This window comes from Lepisosteus oculatus, chromosome 8 (genome assembly GCF_040954835.1).
Source record: "Lepisosteus oculatus isolate fLepOcu1 chromosome 8, fLepOcu1.hap2, whole genome shotgun sequence".
Lineage (NCBI taxonomy): Eukaryota > Metazoa > Chordata > Actinopteri > Semionotiformes > Lepisosteidae > Lepisosteus > Lepisosteus oculatus.
This window is the reverse complement of record NC_090703.1, coordinates 45,032,650-45,049,045: the sequence shown is the minus strand read 5'-3', so window position 1 is coordinate 45,049,045 and position 16,396 is coordinate 45,032,650. Positions and strand designations below refer to the sequence as shown.

General features: G+C 35.6%; 1 protein-coding gene across 2 annotated transcripts in view; it reads right to left on the bottom strand.

Annotated features, from left to right (window-relative positions):
- Window positions 1-15,874, bottom strand: part of npas2 (neuronal PAS domain protein 2) — an 86,683-nt gene extending 70,809 nt beyond the window's left edge. Inside the window, exon 1 of one of the 2 annotated variants that reach the window (XM_015351474.2) lies at window positions 15,256-15,874. The gene's annotated coding sequence lies outside the window, so the exon portion shown is untranslated. The remainder of the gene's footprint in view (window positions 1-15,255) is intronic. The other variant, XM_069193489.1, reaches the window with a different exon arrangement.
- Window positions 15,875-16,396: the final 522 nt, after the last annotated feature.

Genomic DNA, 16,396 nt, shown 5'->3' with positions numbered 1-16,396 from the left:
ACTGGGGCTCTGGCTTCAATTCCAGACCTCCATCAGCCTGGTGTTTGTATCTCCCTGTGTTCATGTGTGTTTCCTCTGGGTGCTCTGGTTTCCTCCCACAATCCAGAGACATACTTGTAGGTAAACTGACTTCTGGAAAAGCTGTCCCTAATGTGTGAGTGTGAGCGTTATTGTGTCTGTGTGTCTGCCCTGCAATGGACTGGTGTCTTGTGAACAAGGTGTATTGTGCCTCGTTCCCATTACTTGCAGGGATAGTCTGTGACTCAGTGGGGCCCTGTATTGGATAAAGCATTAGAAAAATCGCTAGATTAATGGACTATAGCCCACACTGCCTACGTTCTTTTAAAGGAAAACTAGTTTGCTGAACTATGGTCTCTGTACACTCAAAGCACTGCAGTATAAAAATGAATATCATACATAGATGTTACACAGGTGAACCAAAACAAATACCACATTATCGTTGCTATTTAATTAAATGTTTAATATCGAACTACTATTTAGGATGATTTTAAAACATTAAATAATTCTTGAATACTGCCCGATCTCTTTACATACTTCAATCCAATCTATTACTACTGACAGCTCAATCTTATTAATTCTGACTCAAAGTGTTCTCATATGTAGAAAAACCATCGCCCAACTACCCATGCATCAGCTGTTATTCTCAGCTTTCAACACCATTCTTTAAAGACTCCCTGGTAATTGATAACATCAGAAGTCAGACTGTATCATGTGATTCCACATCCGAGAACAGTTTCCGTACTTTCAAGCTTAGTCGATGCAAAGTTTCATACCATCTCTTTTTGCTGCAGTTATCTGAAATAATCACTAAAATGAAACTAACCACATGTTCCCGGAACCTATTCCCACTGTCTTGCTCCGTGTACGATTTGCAATTATCTGTCTCATTGTCATGCATATCATCACTGAGTCACCAAGATCTGCATGTGTTCACTCAGCCCTTAAATTTGCTCTTATCACCCCTCTGTTAAAAAAGCAGAACGTAAGACTCCAACCTATTTTACTTAATAGTTAAGCAAAGCATCTGGAATAGAACGATGCTATTCATTTGAACACTCACATTTCTGCTAATAAGCTGTACAGTATGAGCCATTTCAGCCTGGCCCAGGTCAATAAATAGTATTGAAACCCTTGTCAGCATTACTCATGATTTTCTGAAGACTGTGGACTTTATTTCTACCCATCCTGTTTTTTGTCCTGGACATCTGTATTGCCTTGAATTCTGTTGATCATGTCATTTTGCAGAAATGATTACGGATGGTTGCTGGTAATTTTGGAAATGGTCTATCAAGGCTTAAATGTTAACTGATTGACAGAGAATAGTCTGTGTTTTTTCTCCTTGGCAAAGTTGGTAACATCAGGTGTGCCAGAGGGATCAGTTCTTTGTTCCATTCTTTCCAATATTTAGGTTACCAGTAAGTCAGATTCTTTGTAGATATAGAATCAGTTTTCACTTCTATGCCAATAATACCCAAATTAAAATCCACACAGTTTAATCAAGTTTAATCTGCCCAGCCATAGTGCTTACATTAAAACAATGCAACAAAAATGTTTTACTTTGACAAGTTTGAACTATGACTGAAGTTATGGTCTTACCCAGTGTGTGACTTCAATTTGACGAAGAACGGTTTTGGAATCAATCAGGTACTCAGGTCAGAAATCATTGTTGGATGCTTTTAATAATAATTGCTTGCTTTTGCCTTTTTTTCCAAGGTAATTATTGCAATGCAGTGTTTGTTGGTGCATCCAAATATATTCTTAACAAGATGCAGAATGTTCCGACCTTACAGTAGCTGCTCTGAGCCTAGCTATAAATAAAATACAGAAGAATACAGTATATCACCAATTTTAGCTTCCCCGTGTGGAATCCCTGAGGATTTAAGAATAAAATAGAAAATAATCCGTCAGCACTTTCAACTCTATTTTATATAACATGTAGACACTAGACTTTAATTCTGTTTTATTTGTACAGTAATTTACTGTAGCAATTTATGCATACCTCTCTCTATTACTTTTTGTCTTTGTCTTATTTTATTGTAAAGCACCTTGAGATGAAGTGTTATGAAAGGTGTTTTATAAAAATATAACAGTAGTGACATATTATCATTATGGTCATCAAAGGTTTATAGATTATCCAAGATGAATGAATTCCCCATTCATCATTCCTCCCTTCTATAAGAATCTCATCATACAGTACATTGGATATAAAAGGCCTCATGTCACATATCCTGTAGAACATAAACAAGATAATTCAGTTCATAGCCACCAGGTTGGGACTTAACTGAGTTCAAGAATATGTCACAGCACACGATATACATCATAACATTTCAAAAAGATCCAAAGTAGTACACATTAATTTTAGCTTCCTGTCTTTTTCATTAACACTATATGTATTCTGTATATTGTAATGGGCATGGGCTGACTTGTTTGCATTCACGTCCAACATGTCAAATACACACACCCAAACTAGTTTTTACTAGTGTTAGATGCAAGAGTAAAACATGCATCCCATGGGCTTATATATACTGTAGGTCTAAAACCAAATATCACAGCTTGTGAAAGATCTTTCTAAACTTATACACACACAAATACTGCACCTGAAGTAACTCTTCGTGCAGTGGGACAGCTAAAGGCTTAGCAAACAGAGGATTAACAACCTGAAGGCACAAGAATAAACAGGACCAGACAAAACAAAGTAATAATAGCACAACTAATTAGAAGACACTGAAGCCTGGCAGAAGGGATATGAACCAGAAATAGGACGGAATAAGGTACTTTTAAGCCTTGTAGTCTGGCACCTTGAGCTACACAGTGTATACTGATAGGTACAGTGTATTTATAGAAGCTGAAATCTATTAAAACAAATGGGCTGAACCTGATCTTAATTTATTTGCAAACTCTCAGGTCTCCTTAATAGGCAAACAACATAAATATTTTATGACATTTGGGGGTATAAGCAGACTAAATATTCTTGGGGCAATCTTTCATCAACGAATCGCGAATCAGCTCTTTAACATTCGTCCTGCATCTTCTACTATATAAAAAACTATAGCAGTGTCAATATTCTCTGAGAAAACAGCAGGCGGATTTTTCATTAGGGATGTAATATATTGCTTTTCCTTCTTCATGCTGGTGTTTTAATTTATCTTTATTTTCCAGATAAAAATAGCACTTTTTCAAAGAAACAGGCATGGAATATAGACTCTCACCACAAATAAGAACACTTGTCAACAAGATATCTCTAATTACAGACAGAACATGAAGGCAGAAAAAACTTCAAAATATCGTACATTGGGGAAAATACACAAATGGAAAAACAAAATCAATTAAGTGTCTAATTATGCCCCAGTAGATAACACCCTGCAGCCAGTAACTACAAAGACTCCGTTCTGAGCACAGAGATATCAGTAGAGTGTGCCGTGACGTACTTGGAGTTAGTTATATAACAGTGGAGGAAGGAACATATCATCTGTCATGGTTATAAGGTTAAAAAGAGTGACACAAATACCAGACATGCTTGCTCCAGTCATGTGTAACAGTTTCAGGAGGCAACAGAAGTCATTCAAGAGAAATTAGAAAAATACTTTTCTTGAGTTCCTTTATATGATGAAGTGTAAACTTGGAATTGAGTTCTGCAGCACAAACATTTACAGCACAAAAAAGACTTGGATATAAAAATTAAATGTAAATTATTTCATTATGTCCCAAAATTAAATACATTACAACTCAATATTTTTGTCATTTGTAACTCATTTAATGTAGGTCTTAAAACGGAAATATGTCTTGAAATAAGTTTAACTGTTTAAAGAAGCAGCTTCATCAATAAAAGCTTTTTTTTTAACAAACTAGGGGGAAAAGGAGGATGTTAATAATCCCATCACAATACCTGTGGTATCGTCTTTGCAAAAAAATCCTTTTTTGACCTATGAAGTAAAAACACCATTTTTGTGACCTTCTTACATAGAGTAACACTTAAAATGGACATGTGTGGCTTTTGGCTTCAGTTTCTAACCAAGCTTCACCAGATTGTTTAAAAAAAATATTTATAATGATTCCACAGTGTCTCTGGCTTAATGGTCTTTTCATTTTTTCCCTCCTACTTTCTACTTTCTTTTCAGGTATCAATGTACTTTGGGGTGTGAAATCTTACTAAAAAACAATAGCGCCCCCACATTAAATTAGTTTCTTTCTTCACATGCGATCTCTGGTTTCTTAACTAGATACTGTAAATCCAGATCATTTACAGGTCAGTGCTTTATATTTTTTTCTACCAGCAGAGGGCATGTGCTGCCTCAGTACTCTCCCTACAGAGCTCCGAGTATTGTAATCAGAGGCATATGGCACAGTATCTTTTTCACTTGACACCTCTTAACAGATGGAAAGCTGCTGGAAACATAGCCCAAATCCCACCTTCAGTTTTCTGAGAGAAGAAGAGAATGCGTTTCACCCAAACTATCCGTACACTTCCCTGTTCAGTCCACCGTGCTTTTATGGCAAGACCTTCTTTGATCTACTTAAATGAGTCATGCTATAAAAGTGCAGTACACGAGTTACAAAGTACATTAAAGTTACCAAAATAAGGTTCCTGAAGTAAACACACCTCAGATAAGGGTTAATGCCCTTTAAACAGATATCATACAGGAAGCTCTTGTTTAAAGTGTTATATTTTCTATAAACACAGCAATAAAAGTTAGTAAAAGGGTCCAATTTCCACTGTACTTTATAGTTAGCACTCTGTTTATGTAAATATTCATTAAAATCAAGATGCATCTTGGAAAAGAAAAGGAAACTATGGGGAATGACACATCAGACTTTTCTATAAAGTAAGGTTAATTCTACACTTTGGTCTTAAAGTCTTACAGAACCTTCATCTTCTTAATAATGGAAACCTTCAGTGATGCACTCTACAGTATGTCAACAGCCAAGCCTGGCCTACATTGGTGGTGTATGAGAATGAACTCTTGACTGTTACAGCAATGTTATTTTAAATGGGGTTGTGTGATTGTCAAAGAAACCCGATTAGTACCATGGAATGATGCAACTAAAATGAGAAACTAATTAATTTGTGAAAGCAATCCAAAAAGCAAACAGCATATGGCATATGAAACTACACACAGCTTAAGTGTTTGCCACCCGCCATTGAAAAACCAATTACAGCTCAGGAATACTTAAATTGTTTTAGAAATGTGATGGTATGGGGTACATACTGCAGCAATTGGCAGAAAAAATGCAATCTTCTCCTGTTATCATCTGTTAACATCTTACACTATACTATATACAGTATGTGCTTTCAGCACAACATTTCTGAACACATTTGCTTAAGCATTCTTAAAGTTTAGCAGTAAAAGGAAATGACAAACAAAAATTTAAACAAACTTTCTGACCTCTGAATGCAAAAAAAAAAAACCCTGTTAAAGAATGCTCGCTGCCTTATTAATCCATGAAAATGACAGAAGGTTAGTGTGTTAGGAGTTAACAGTCAGTGTCTGAACATTTAGTACGACTTTGCAGGAAAATGCCGGCTTTGTTAAAGGTATAGCCAGCCACACACAGCACAGTATGAGTGAGCAATCCTTTCCCATTTCAGCATGGACAGTCACACTAAGCAGCTCGAGCAATATTCTGGCTGGCATTCAGTTTAAGCTTGCAGAACACGGCCTAGTAACCTACTTTCCTAACATCATGCTCTGTAACATTAAAGGCTTTTCAGGCTGCACTGTCATCAGTTACCTAACTTTCAGGCTATGCCAGCGTTGAGCCAAAGGAGAGTAAATTAAAAAGTGGTCACTTTGACTAACTAGACACCATAATTTCCATTCACAGTTTTTAGGGAACTCTAATTGGAATAGTATCTTCTAGTGCCCAAAGGCTGTCATTTTTTTCTTCTCAATTTTAAGCATCTGGATAGAGTGTAGAAGGGGCCAATATCAGCTTTGCCAACTCAAAATTAGCATGGCTAATTTTGTTTTTTTTCCCTTATCCCAGAAAAAGGACATTTTATTTCTGTTGGACTTGACCATAATTGATGACTGTGTCTCGCCTGGCATGCTGTACTGGAATCATTTAAACTGCAGAGTGATACAGAGATTATACAACTATTTATTTCAAGGCAGTGCTGAGTTTTGGCAGTAATGTGCTGCTCTTTCCGATTATAGCAGTTATGTGGAAAAAAAGGAAACAGATCGTAACCGTGGAGTTCAAATCCCAGCCTTGGCAGTTGGCTTATTTTATGATTTATTGCATGTTATCAATTCTTGACCTCACTGCATCTTGTGATCACAGCTGATAGGATGAGGGGACAGCTTTGTCATATGTGATACTACTTTATAAGAAAGTAAAATAAAACTGTTTTAAAGGTTCTTTGAAAACACGGGCAAGGCATAAACCTTGCTGAAGACCATTTTAATATGGAATATTAATGGAAACAAAAAGGCTCAAAATAGTTTAATTGCTTTCAGTAATAGGATACAAAGAAAGCAGCTTTCCAGCGGTGTACAAAATGGGGTTTAACTTACAATAATTGGAACGTTCCATTATGTTCGGCCTTAAAATTACATCACTTCTCATTCTTCAGTTTTTCCTACTGCACACTGCCATCCAAAACCTAAGTTTGTGTTTTTGTCTCACAGTATCAGTTTTCGCTTGAATGATTCAGTTATTCCTTTAAAAGACCAAATGAAAAGCTGGCAAAGTCAATGCCTGCCACAGTGGTGCCTGGTCACCTCAGGGAACATTCTCTCATAGTTTAAACACTGCATACAAAACTGCAATTTTATTACCAGCATGGGGTATTGCCTGAATGGAATACATCACTGAGGTGCTACCTTTAGTGAAATGTATCTTACTAGTTAGTCATTAAAACCAATCACAGTGATTTTAAGAGGATTAATGACTAAAGCCTCTTCAGTCCCAACCCAGGCTTGTACACATACTATATGTGTGCAGAATGTGTGGGGCCTAAAGCATTTATGTTATGTGTGCACCTTGATAACATATCCTACTGTATTTTGCAGACATGCTGTACTTATTATACATAGCTCAAAACTTTGAACTAAACACTTAACTCACTGACGCGTTCAGTGGAATGCATTTTCGTTACAATAGTTGTGACACTGGATTTGATGTTTTGGTGACTTTTAAACAATGCATCTAAAATTTAAAAGCACTTTAAAATATTATATTATTTAGACATTATATATAAATATTATTATTTTAAAAATCCTTTAAAAAAGAAAAAAGAGAAACTTCAGGAAAACAATCTGGATCAATTTGATCACTAGTAACCAGGGCTCTGTAAAAATGGGCTGACCCTGCGCTCTGACCCCAAGCTTCTCTCCCTATCTGTGTGTCTCACGGAGAGCAAGTTGGGGTATGCGAAAAAAGACAAATTCCTAATACTAGAAATTGAATATGGCCAATAAAGTGATCTTATTTTTCGGGGCGGTGCAGTGGCTCTGTGGATAAAGATCTGGGCCTGTAGCTGTAAGGTTGCCAGTTCATAGCCAGTGGCCAGCAGAGGAATCCTACTCCATTGGGCCCTTGAGCAAGGCCCTTAACCCCAACTGCTCCAGGGGAGCTGTATAAATAGCTGAACCTGCACTCTGACCCCACGCTTCTCTCCCTGTCTGTGTGTCTCATGGAGAGCAAGTTGGGGTATGTGAAAAGACAAATTCCTAATACAAGAAATTGTATATAGCCAATAAAGTGATCTTATCTTAAAATACATGATTAATCAAACATTGTATTTTCAGGTAAAAAAAAAAATCACATTTCAGCTTGAACTCTTTCAAAGTCGGATCCTCGGCTATATAAAAAGGGATTTATATGGAATTCATATCAGAATCACTTTCTGTCTTGGAAAATTGAATGGATCTTGACATGCTAATAACGCACAAACCAGAGGGCTAAAAGGCAGTTTCTTCATTGCCTACCCCAGATGTAGATCCTGTGAAGAGTCTCTTAATTTCCTTAACTCTAGAAGGTCCATCTTTGGCGAGGTGTTTGAAAGAAAAAAAGAAATGCGGTTGGAAAAAGTAACTCAGATGCTTACCTTGAGATTACCGTAGTGACTATGGTAAATTAAGGACATTTCCCTTAGCAAGCCACTAATCCAAAACAATTTCTTATTCTTTCAATAGTATTTTGCCTTTGTGACTCTTCTTTCATGTTACTTTTCAATAAAGAAGACACAATTATCATAAGAACATAATTATTCTAATATTTGAGGAGCCTGTGAGATTCGCTTTCTCTGTTCCTGTTTAACTCCATTTCATATCTGAAATCTGCAAAAACTGAACTGTTTGGTGTGGAACATTGCATTAACTTCAGGCTTTCTCTTGCAATAGGACTGAGGCACTGGGAGCTTAAGACAATACGAGACTTGAATGACTTTTGAAAATCTTTTTTCTGATCCAGGACTTGCAATATGAACTAGGTATTTTTTAGCATCCTGAAACATTTCAGCATGCGCTAAAATGCTCTTATCTTTCTCTTGTATTAAATGTTGGAATACTAAGAAGAATGCCTCACTTCTACCTTAGTTACAGTTCTTCCTTTGGAAGAAAAATAAAATGTTAATAAAGCACAATGTCGAATAAACATCACAGATGGTGAATTTGTTATTCAGAAATGACATCTAGTTGACCATATAATCAGTGACTTGTACATTGCCAGGATGACTAAGGCAGTGCCAATCCTATTTTAACAGAAATTTAAACCATATACTGTATTTTAACAATGCCACAGCATGATTAAGGTCATATTAACCTCCTTTTTTTAAAGTTTCATGTTCTGCTATGGAATCTAGTTTTGCTCATATTGTAAAAAGCCTAAATACATATGCTTCTTTAAAATTATTTTGCTGATTACTTTGATTAAAAGGGAATGACAGGCAAATTAAAAATTCCAAGAAAGAACTATTTCAATTATGACACCATCACAGGATAGTATCTCCTTCATCCCTGACAGTGCAAAGGCAAAGGGCCAATGATTTGCTGTGATGAATTAAAGAAATTGAAAATGACAGACTGTTTAGCATCAGAATAGGATACAGCTTGCTTCAAATCCACAGGGTGCTATAGCTCATGGTTATTTACAGCATTCAAAATGTATAGCTCAGCACATGAAGGACATATGGTAATATATTACTGCTTTTAGTCCATGCACCTATGTAATTTCCTTCAATAGAAAAGGTCTTACAGGTCAGGGACTGTTAGAGATTAACAGCCAGGTCTGTATTTCCAAATACAAATACAACCTTGAGGAAACAAGGAAAAGCAACTCATTAATATACTTAGGTTATCACATTGGCCAGTTTTTTTCAGCCTGTAAGAGGTTTTTGAGAGCCAGTGAATTTCAAAATTCTAAAAAGCATATTTTCCAATACATTGATTCTAATGGAGCCAGAGGTGATTTTGACGGACATAAACTATTTTACAAATAACAAATGTATTCTGCTGTTTTTTTTTAATCAAAGTAAGCCCAATAACATTTCTGAAACATATTAAGAAACTTTAAGACATTAACATTGACATTTTAACAAAATTCCCAGACTTTTTTCACTCACAGAAATGTTACAGTATTCAGCAAGACTTCATACAACTGACTGTGTTTCTTTTAGGAACCAGTTCCCTTGATGATATCAATTAATTGTGATGTGGTATTAAAATAAACTTTCACTAAAAGAACCTAAACCACTCAGAAGAAGTAAAAATTTACCTTAAGCAGACAGCATACTGTAGACAGCATACTTGGAGTGAATGATACTCTATATCCTGGTCTGGTTTTAGTATATTTAATTACTAATATTCTCCAGGTATATTTGTATTGTTGACATTTCTCCCCATTTCCAAGGACTGCCCAAACTTAACCAATCTTATTAATCTGACTCCTTTCTCTGAAGAACCCTTCATTCTTTATGTTTAGCTGCTAACTAATCTTCCTCATTTGCCTGTACTCTGAAGTCAGAAATAAAATGATAAAACATTAATTCTCTATAACAGTAATTAAAAAATAATAATTTGTTATAAATGCAAACCAGATCTATATTGTGTAGAAAAACATCCATCTCTTTGTACCACTGCTTTCAATATTTAAAGTAAGAGCGCCGACAAAACACAGTCACTTTTAATCCTAGACCAGCTAAGGAAAAAAGGATTTTCTAAAATATCTTCCTTAATCTTAGCTATAACAAATATCTCCAAATATCTTATAATTTTCTGTAACAGTTTAACAGATGATAAAAATCAGAAATAGAACATAAAGCAATTAACATTACAGAAAAAAGAGATAAAAGTAATCTAGTGTTTCAGCCATAAACAATTACAGTATGTGATACAGGCAGACAGTCAATTTATGTGGCTTTCATCTCATCAGCTCAATTATTTTTAATTGTTGTAAAATCTGAAGACAAAAATAAGACGAAACAGTAGCACATTTCTGACAAACACCATACATTTTGGAGTGAATATCAAATCATACCTAAAGCATTCATGCCAATAAACTAGACAGGTGGGGATAGGAAGTGATTAATGATTAACAAAAGGTAAAAATTATGTTAATAAAACAAATATCTTCAGTAAAGAATATGGTAGGCTAACACATTTACACATTCCAAAAATAGGTTTTTCAGAAAGAAATGAAAAATATTTCTGAATCAGAACAGCTACGAATTAAACCTTAATAAAAGACCTATGAATTTTTGTAATTATTCTGTGTGATAATTTGTAAGTCACAGTGAATCGCAATTAATTATAGATCATACTGTGCTATTTTATTTACAGTATCTATGCATGGCTCAAATAAGAAACAGACAACCTCAATACATTTGAGTATGTTTAGACATAATAATCAGACTACCACTGCAGTGGGCGGAGCGGTGGCTCTGTGGTTAAGGATCTGCGCCTGTGACCGGAAGGTTGCCGGTTCAAATCCCGCGGCCGGCAGAGGAATCCTACTCCGTTGGGCCCCTGAGCAAGGCCCTTAACCCTAACTGCTCCAGGGGTGCTGTACAATGGCAGACCCTGCGCTCTGACCCCAAGCTTCTCTCCCTGTCTCTGTGTCTGTGTCTCCATAGAGAAAAGCTGGGGTATGCGAAAAGACGCATTCCTAATGCAAGAAATTGTGTAGGGCTAATAAAGAAACATTATCATTATCATTACCAGTGTTGCTAAGGATTCTTAGGCAGGACTTCTTTGGAAGCACATTGTTAGTACAAATAACTTCTTTGGCAGGATTCTTTGGAAGTACAGTGTTAGTACCAATAAAGCTGAATAAAATTAAGATCTACTGTACACAAATGAAAACAAACTCAAATGAAACGAGACAGACAGAGTCAAGTTCATAGTGTGTATGAAGCAGCTGTGGTTAAGGGATAAATGTGTACAACATTAAAAATGTGTTATAATAATAGACAATATTTATTACGAAGCTAAATCATATAAATATTTACTGAATACCTAAAATAAAATTTTACCACATGTGGCACAAATGTTAAGACTCCAGTGAATAGTCTAGCTACCGTATGAAACACGTAGCGGACCTAGTTTGGACATGGTGATGACATCGCCTTCCCCGCGCGTAGCAGGGACCTCAGCTGCCTGGGCTGAGGGAGGTCTCCTTTAGCTCATTCGGCTGGTTCCCTGTTGCGTTACCACATAAATACAATATTTAAAGTATACTTTAGGTTACTTATATACAGTATGTAAAACATACACCCAGAATTTCACTATAATCCCCTTTAGTTACAGTTGATAAAGGGAGTGAATAATCTTGAGCAGCAAATTTGATCATTTTAAAAATATGATTTAAATATTAAGATGGAAAAAACTGAGAATGCCAGCAAAATTAGTTGATTACTTTCTTAAATTGTTTTTCTGCTGTTTTGGTATATCAAAAACATTGTTAAACATTGTTTAAAGATGTTTTCTCTGCCTGATTTAAAAGATGTCAAACTTAAAAGCATTTAAATTATCTATTGTATATTTCAAGTAATCTATTGGTAATATTACTTTCTCTTAGAAAAATAAAACATTTTCAAAACATACAAGGCAACACTTAAAGGAAAATGTGAGATGTCAAGATGGTCTTTTAGTGATATTATGATTCCAAATCACATTGCAGAGCAAAGGTGACTTTGGTCACATGTGCATCCTTAACATATTTGACATATTTATGGCAAATGTGAATTTTCTATTGAGTCCTTGAACATTAATGCTCTTGTCTAACAGAGGAATAGAAAAAGTGACCACGTTTTGTCACATGAAATGACATCCAGTACCAGTATAGACGTCATGCATTAAAAATTGTTTTTCAGCAGTTATAATTTTAAACAATAAGTGGACAGAGGCCAGCTGTAGTGTAGACTGTTTTCAAAATCAATTTACATCAGCAATTGCCTTCAAGATGAATTGATTGCTACATTAGATGATTTGTGTGTATTTTGTAAGAACTGCCAGGTTGCCAAGAACAACCGGATAACCTGTCAGAAATTCTTATCAGCATGTTAAACATTTTCAAGACCAATGTAGAAGTTAATGTTAATATCCTCAACATTAATAAATCTTCTAGAATTAAAACATAAACAACTACTGTTAAACTTTGAACTTCAACCACATACAGTACTTAAAATAATATTTCATTTTTACTCAAATGAAAGGGTATTTTTCATCAGATGTACAAAATTATTGCTAAGTCATAATCTTAAATGCACTGTAGAGTTCATAATTTTCAGCATAAAAAAAAGAATTTCAGATATTCAAAGGCTGCTATCCTTCATTATTTGTTGTCAAGGAAACAACAACTACAGAAACGTATTAGAAGAAAAAAACAGAAATACACATACTTTTATCTAAATCAACAGGTTTAAGATTTGACAACTAAATGGTTGACATCTGCAAAAAACTTCATATTTCTTTACATTTTAAAACTTTACATTTGTATATAATTAGAGGCATTAAAATGCAACAAAACCCATTGGCTCCAATATGCATTTACTGTGTTTAAAATGCCTATCAATATATTTATATTTCATATAAGAGGAATGCTATTAAGGTAACAGTTTTTTAGATATATGTATTACACATTTACCACAGATTTATAAAATAAAATAAAAAATCTCACCAGAGAACAATCTGCCACCTAGTGGAAAGGTTATTATTGTCTTTGAAAATCTGGGATAAGTTTGTTAGATAACAAAAACCTTTGGGGCAAGCAAGCACATGATTAAAGACAAACCAGAATACGTACAACTATTCTGCCAAGTTCCACTTACAATTAGCAATTAGCAATGTATTAGCAGCTGGACAGCAGATTGTGAATACAACCTCTAGTGTATTTACAAATTCTGGCTTAGGCTGTCCCAAAGCTCAAATAATGGTTATTCCTGCTCCTCTTTTTCAATATAATATTCTAATGGTTGGAAATAAGGCGATACATTCGCTGTTTTTGTGTTATGCTCCATTACTGGATGCACATGGTAAATGATTTGATTTGACCAGGTTTTAAATGGTCAGGGATACGGTATGTACATTTGAAGTTTATGTTCACCTTACTATATTCTCCATATTACACTTGCATTTTGGTACATGTTTTTAAATATACTTATCTAGCGGCTGAACATCAAATAATTAATGATTACTGTAGCTCCTTGTGGGACAACGAATAGGGCATCAGGACTGCATTAGCTGTTTGGATCAATTTTGAAAAGTTCCAGTTAGCAGTGCTTATTGGAAGACATGTCAAATGCCTCAACGAACACAAGACGCATAATGAAAGATGGAATCATAGTTGTTCTTGCAAAGAGAAGGAATGCAAAATCTGAGATATTAGCACACGCAACAAAGTAACATGCATTAGAAGAAAATAACTTAAAACAACACAGAAAAATTTAAATATTGTATTTTGCCACTGCATTTTGTTAAACAGCATGTTAAGGTACAGACTAGATTTTGCACAATCTTGTTCATCCCTTCCTGTAAGACAATTAGTATTTAAATGCAAAAATCTAAGCGTTATTTTGTAAAGCCTGGACTGCTAGAAGAATATGCATCTCTGCTGTGGAGTTCTCTGGAACCACACGAGCTTCAATTTAGTGTAGTTCTCATTCCTATTCAAAAACAAAATGTCAGCAGAAATATTAAAAGTAATTAAAGATATCCCTCCCTCTGTGCACTTCAATCGAAACACCACAACTGCAAAAAAATATTGCACTGCACAGTAATGACCTGGCAACCCTTACAGTTTAGATTTTGAGAACAGCTCCATAAAAATAAAAACTTTCAACCTACAGTACATGCCATTTTCTTCTCTTTAATACCTCCAAAGCAGGTTGCTGTTAAGACATGATAAACCTTTTACGAAAACGATGAAATTTCAAATATCACATACAGAGTAATTGTCTGTATGTATTTATTAGTATTAATATCTAGATTTGTCGCAAAAACACAGCAAAACTAATCTTAAAGTGTACTGTTACACCTTATCGCTTTAAATTATAACAAAGGATATGAAACTCTTTACTTATAAGCTTCATTAATCCACTAAATATAAGACAACACTTTGAAACATAGTGGCAACACAGAAGTAAAATATTGATAATAAAGATATACTGTGCAGTACAATATTATGTCTCTCCGTAGAAACCGCCTAAACGCACGTTTTTTTAATTTTCATTTGCGTGGAAAGCGATTCTGATTTGATCATGTAACACATTAGTAAATGCATTCAGCAGTTTAGTAAGTAAACGTTCGTTGTTAATGAAAATCTGTGCTGGTCTTGTGCAGGAAATCTGATGTAAATACACATTAAAAATCGGAAAGAAACTAAAAATCTAAACATTTAGAAGAAGATTAAGAAAATCTATATATTAGTAACAAATACAGACTTCCAACAAGGAATCGTCAAGTTTTACTATCAAAATACCAGAACAGAACAAAATTGACATTACATCCAGAATGCAAACCAATTATTAAACAGTTATTGGTCACAGAAAAGCTGACAACTCTGAGAATTTATAAAAATAACTGTACGTATAGAAATAATGTTAATGACTTACGCATCAATGGCACTTCGCGTGTTGTGTACATAATTCAGTTTTGAGTGCTTTCACCTATCCCACTACGCGATCCCACATTTAAATCCAAAGGAAAAAAAAGTTGCGCGACCCCGGACACGCAAATGATATGAGATGATTATCAAATTAAAACACAGCCACGCAGGAGGGAAATTTACACTTACCTCAACTGAAGCAGCAAGAACAGGATCCCAATTTAAAGCAACAATCTCACAGAAACGCGAAAGGTTTTACCCCCTTATTACTCACAGAAGATTGTTATATAACTGGCACCGTTTCTGTAGGCAATGATTGAGTTCCAAATGCGTTTTCATTCAGTGATGATGTTCATTTCCCAACCCACACACAGAACATTTTACATCAGCAGCAGCAGTCGTCCGGTCTGAGAGAGAGGAGGGTGTGAGCAGCCACGAAGCCTCCTAAGCGGTCCGCATAAGACAGACCTAGTTCAATGAACCAATTTGGAAGAGTCTGAGCAGTCCGTGCAGGTCTTTTCAGTGTCACTGAAGAATTCACACTACTTAAGCCGACACCGAGCTGGGGAGCTGGATTTGCCCAACTCCTGAGAGTGACCATCCGTGCGCATACAAGTAACAAAAAAAAAAACACCCCTTGGCCACCGTGATTAATACTTAGAAATGAAAATGAGACCACACAGTTAGTGTCCAAGTCATTAGACAATGAAAGCAGCTGTCAGCTCCACAGTGTGACCGGAACCGATAACGATAATGCGGACACTGACATGTAACTGGTAAAGGATTACAGTAGGTTACACAACGCCCACTGTTTTGTAAGTCTTCTATATTGTTGACTAATGTTACCATGCACTTATAAATCGTTCAGTGAACTGTCATTGCGTCACAGCTTACCGTTTTAGTCCGAGTGACGTCACATCTCAAAGCATGTACTGTTACATAAATCCGACCCTTTGTTCCAGACGTTCTTAAGTCTGCGAGATTTAAAGGAATTCTGCGTTTTAAAGGAAAAATTGTTACTTGGAATTCTATTTACTATGTAATGCGGCATTACATTTACATGGCAGTGTGTGATTCCATGGTCTTTTTTTCAGTAACCTCATAACTAAATAAGCAGTCAATAATTTGGGGGCTGCAGAAGAAGCTTTACTTTGACTGTGCACTTGTCTTTAATTTATTTCTGATGGCACCTCCAGTCGTCTGATTTCAAATAATGTAATTAACGATGTACCTGAAGTGGACATGGAAACATAAACGTAAAAACACAGAATTGGATGTTTGGTCACCAAATATGACTGGTACAGCCTTTACACTCCATGGCATAGAGTCT